This window comes from Cryptotermes secundus, unplaced genomic scaffold (assembly GCF_002891405.2).
Source record: "Cryptotermes secundus unplaced genomic scaffold, Csec_1.0 scaffold313, whole genome shotgun sequence".
NCBI classification, from domain to species: Eukaryota; Metazoa; Arthropoda; class Insecta; order Blattodea; family Kalotermitidae; genus Cryptotermes; species Cryptotermes secundus.
In genome coordinates, this window is record NW_019744412.1 from 1,952,671 (window position 1) to 1,958,195 (window position 5,525).

At 44.7% G+C, this 5,525-nt stretch overlaps 1 protein-coding gene across 1 annotated transcript in view; it reads left to right on the top strand.

The window, feature by feature from the left end:
* LOC111874709 (methyltransferase-like protein 9) overlaps positions 1-5,525 on the top strand; it is a 339,812-nt gene that overhangs the window by 87,435 nt on the left and 246,852 nt on the right. The gene's annotated exons all lie outside the window — the stretch shown is intronic.

Genomic DNA, 5,525 nt, shown 5'->3' on the forward strand with positions numbered 1-5,525 from the left:
CGGCGCCACTTTGTCCACCACAAATCCCACTTGACCAGACCCGGGATCGGGGAGCCAGCGACTAACCGCTTGAGCTATGGCGCGGCCCTATACCTTTACTTGCTTTCTTTCTTAGAAGAGTAGCACTGAGCCCGGAAGTTCTCCATTACAGCAATCCGTTGCATGCGTCCGTAGTTTTCCAACAGATGCATTTGATTTTATTTATCCACGTTCTTTGAAATTTTGTGCAAAGAAAAAATCCCTCGATACTTGATTCTGCTTTTATGTCTTTTGGCACAGTTGCCGGAGTACGTTTTCTCTCACTTCTACCGTGAAAATGTCGGCATTGCCGTCAGAGTGCTTGAGAAATCCAAACCAGAGGGAACATGAATATTGGACTGCCGTGAGAGTCTGAAATCTACGGATGTTTCCCGAGATTGACGTTTTCTTTTGGCAGGGCTGTGATGGGAAAGCAGCCTCATTTTTATACAGGTTTTGTCTCCGCATTAATAATATCGGTACTTGAATAAGCTGGGAGTTCAGAGGCACGGCATTTTAATTATTCATGATTTAGTCTTGTCGCTCCCAGAACCTGGCATCTCATCATACAGGAGCTCTCTGATCACCCCCCCCCCCATTCATGTTCGTGAACATTCGGAAGAGTATTTGTAGCCTTTGGCAAAGTTACATTACCGAATGTACGAGACGAACACAATTCAAACTGCTATGCAAATTTAAACTTACGCTTTGAGTTATACACGTAATAAGACACACGAGCAGTTCAATGTAATTAGTGTTTTTTTTTCCTTGGCACTACAGCCCCAGTGGTCCTAGGCCTACCTCCATGAACTTCTCCGTTCACTTCGGTTTTTCTAGATCTTACACATTCGGTAGGACTCCTTGGGCGGGTGATCAGCTCGTCGCAAGGCCTCTNTTGTAAGACTGGAGGTTCTCATATGAAGAATGTCGTCTTCTGGGATGTGGCGCCGTGTAGATCTTGTATAAACCGACTTTTCGGAGGAACATGTCGCACCCATCTTCAGGATATACGCCAAGACGGACTGTTTGTGGAGGTATAACGCCAGTCGTAAAGTAAATTTGACTCTGACTTTGACAGCACGAGGGGAAACTGTTCCATTTACGAGACTATACGAGTACTATACATATTTTATATATCAAGTGGTTAATTATATTGTCTCGATTAGTATATACCTTTTTTTTTTTATTCCTAGTGGGTTGGGACTAAGTTCCTTTAACTGCGGCCAATTCTGGCCTATTGTACCAGCCCCAGATGATAGGTGAGAGTAATTGTGAAGCAATTGGTGGAATGAAGGTGGGCAAGGGAAACCGAAGTACTCGGAGAAAACCTGCCCCAGCGCCACTTTGTCCACCACAAATCCCACTTGACCAGGCCCGGGATCGAACCCGGGCCGCCGCGGTGGGAAAGTATTTACCTAACTATCATTATTGCAATGGAATGCATTATTCATTCAGTGCAGATACACGTCTGCATTCGCGAGTATAGTCTAGTTCGGTGATTTTGCCTCGGACGGACTGATTGAAGTCATTAAATAACCTCTCGATTGCGAGTACTCGCTCGTGATTCGATCTAGTCCGCTATGTCCACCTGATGGCCGTATGTGTTTGTAAAGATGTTAATTTAAAGAAGAAACCAACCTTTTATTTCCCTTTACTCCTTTAAACTTTTATATAGATGTGGATACTCTGTTTACGCTTCTACCCTGAAGATGGACTCATCAAGTTCCTCGGATTCGTTAATAATGATCTACCAGATTGCACGTTATCCAATCCCAGAAGACAGTCAGCTCTATATTAACCCTTTTAATCCAAGTGTTTACTAAATATACACCTGCTTTAACATACCAAAACTCTGCATTCTGCCCCACACAGTGTATCTGTGTGTTCCATACGGCTCTCACAATAAACAGCGACTGTCTCCCTAAACAGCATTAACCGGTTGAGCTCTGTAGTGGGGACATAATATGTTTCCTATGAGGTTTGAACTGAATCTTAATATATTTTTTGTGTTCCTTATGATTCTCACAATAAACAGCGACTGTTTCCTTAAACAGCATTAACGGTTGGTCTTTGTGGCTTTGTGTTTCCTGTGAGGTACGAACTGGATCTTTGTATATTATTTATGTGTTCCGTAGGGTTCTCACAATAAACAGCGACTTACTTACTTACTCATGGAGCTGAGCCCTTCTGGAGGAGCCACAAATTCTGCAGCTACTCAAGAATTTCCCAGCGTTTTATGGAACCCGAAGGTTCATTCCCGTGTTCACAAGAGCCCTCCACTGGCCCCTATCCTGAGCCAGAGCTATCCAATCCATACGATCCCATCCTATCTCTCTAAGATCCACCTACGCCTTGGTCTTCCTTGTAGTCTCTTTCCTTCTGGTTTTCCCACCAATACTCTATACGCATTCCTCGTCTCCCCTATTCACGCTACATGATCTGCCCACCTCATCCACCAGTTGGTCTCTTTAGCGGAAACGTAATGTGTTTTCTGTGAGGTACGAACTGAAGTTTTATATAATTATGTCGAAGAAATCCAGTCTTTAAAGGGTTAACAGCCATGAGAACCAGTTATCAAGTTCTTGAGTCTGTGTACAGTTCCGCAGATCTCTACAGCCGCTTAGCTGTGGAGTGTGACCGTGTCGGACAGCGCTTCCGCCCGGCAGATCACGGCTCCAGTGCCCCAGAGACTCAGCCCGTCAGTCCGGAACTGATAGCCTTGTTCTCAATTATGGGCGAACCCTCGTCTCTTTTCTAATGTATGTCATTTCTATGGCGGATACAAGTAATGGAGGGGTGGACTGATGGCGGGGACATGCCGCCCTGTGCAACCCCTTTAAGGTGTTCTGAGTTCTGAATCAATTCTCTAATCTTCGATATGCGACAAGTGTTAAATTTGATGTATTCTTTCAGTGTTTATAATGTCTTTTGATGACGTTGTTTCTGACCCGTTCGCGACGAAAAGTTGAAAAATGTGCCTTTTTGCCATGTCGGTCCGTCCGCATGTAAAAAGTCGAGTACAGCTGAATATTAATTTGTTGCTGAGAAATTTCACTGAAGTTTTCCAATGTATTGGTTACAATCCGAAAAAAGTGGACAATTTGCATGAGTCTACACGCGTTTCTGCATGTATCTCAGGCCAACTAAATAGTAATCATACAAAAACGTTACAGTGTAAAATGAAGCGCAATGCGCAATATTCTACGCAGGTTTTCCCCCAGTGTTACGGTCTTCGTGATAAGTGCACGGTCGCACCTGAGTTGTTGGGCTGTGCGCTGCTTTCCGTATTTGTGAAATTTGAGGTTGGTTGCTTGTGGAAATAAATGCTTCGCCTTTAACTCTGGTAGATCGTTACCAACGTTTCTGAGGAATCTGCCTTCATCTTTAGGGCAGAATTGTGAGGCGCAATTTATATTACTTTATTTTTTATACGTTACCTTCATATTTACTTTACTGATTTTTCTTTTACTGTGTTTATCGGTATTATTTTAGCCTATTTATTTAAAAAATAAAGTAGGCTTATGAGATCACAATGCTGTCTGTCTGTCCATATATGTATCCTCGCCTTAACGACTTAACTGTATGTGTATCCCCTTATCGTTGCTAGTCAACGGCTCGGTAAAAAAGAACCGTTAACGCAGCGAGTAGACACGCAACAATATGACTCGTAGTTTTCTGTGCATCCGTGCTGTGTCAAGGAAAGCGGGCGGGTAGTTCTACCCAGAACTTCTTCTTTTATTCTGTCCTGTTTTTGTCCTCATTCCTCCTCAGATTGTTACTTTCCTGTATTCTTCGTAATATTTGTTTATTATATTAATTTATTTTAACTTATATAATACCCATTTTCTTTCGACTTCTCTGCATTTGCCTTTATGTCTATCTGTAAGTCCGGCCCGTTTCGGTGCCACAGCCCCTCCCCATTTGGCTTACACGACTCCCATTGGTTCACGTCCCTGTATCATTGGCTGCTCTTTCCAATAGTGCCTCTTTTTTATTATTATTATTTTTTTTCTTGGGGTGGGATGAGACAGAGTCCACTTGGTACTGCGGCCACTGCTGGCCTATTGTACCAGCTCCACATTATAGGTGAGGGTGATTGTGGAGCAACTGGTGGAATAAAGATTGGCAGGGAAAATGGAAGTACTCGGAGGAAACCTGCCCCAGTGCGACTTTGTCTACCACAAATCGGACCACACGACCTAGGCTCGAACCCGGACCGCCGCATGGGGAAGCCGGAGACTGATCACCTGAGCTATGGCATGGCCATGCAGTAGTGCCTTACCCGCTCATTCTGAAAATGAAAGGAGGTGGTTCCGCAGAAACGTTGGTAAATATGTACCAGACTGCACGGCGTTCCATTCCAGAAGATGAGCGGCTTCATTTACTGACTTCTTTTGTTGTGAAGGGAAGTAGGGTAACGTGCTACATGGCCACGGAATCATGTGAACGGGTCGACTACGTCGTCATGCGGATAAAGCTGTAAGCAGCGGTTCGACAGAAACACAAGAATCAGCGTCTCTGACTGTCTTCCCATGTGTTTTGGTACCTGAAAAACTTGTAAGACAATAGCATCCGCGGCTTTAGCAAGGAAGAAATATCTGAGAGACAAAAGGCTCTGGCATCCCGCACTGTGTAGCTGTCTGCCTTACCTACCACAGGTCTGTAAGCCTCTCTGTGGTGTAACAATGTTAGCAACTGGCGCTGCTGCAACGTACTGAAGCTTCTTAGTGCTAAAGTGGTCTACAGGGGGTCTAGGCGTGCCTCAACATGTGAAGATCTGAGGTGCGGTCTTCCTGGTTCCGAGTCACTGTGCAATTTATTTTTCCCCCTTTTAGTGGGATGAATGGGAAAGGATTTGAAAGGAAGTGGCCGTGGTTAGTCGAGGTACTCTCCCAGAATTTTCTCCGAGGAACCGAGGAAAGCCACGAAGAACCTCAGCATATTCAGCGTCCCGTCTGATATTCGAACCGAGCACCTCTCGCTCCCCTTCACCTGTTCACAGTTCAGTCATAACACTCATTAAGGTAAAGAGGTAAAGCTATCCCTATGACAGGTCTGGGAGACCAGTACGCTTGTGAGACGTCGAGGCTCCCACATTTTCTAGACAACAACTGGCTCACAGATGACGGTAAGGTCAGCCTTACGCGCTGGCCTGTCGCCCTTTGCCCAGGAAGATTCCTGGTACTCATTTCTGTTAGAGGCTGAGTCGAACTCAGGGCTATATTGCGGCTGGAAGGATTAGATCAATTGAAAAATCTAGTGAGTTTCATTGGGAATCGAACCCATGACCTTCTGGCTTGTAGCATAGTGTCTAAACCAACTACGCTACCGCGTGCCCCCGTAACTCTCACTGTTGAACTGAATTCAAAATATAGTAAACCCTCGTTATAACAGAATAATAAGGGGCATTGTGTCCGTTATCGCATATGTCCGCTATATCAGAGTGAAGGTGTATTCACGAAAGTACGCCATAACATACATAGCCAGTACACACATCATCATCATCA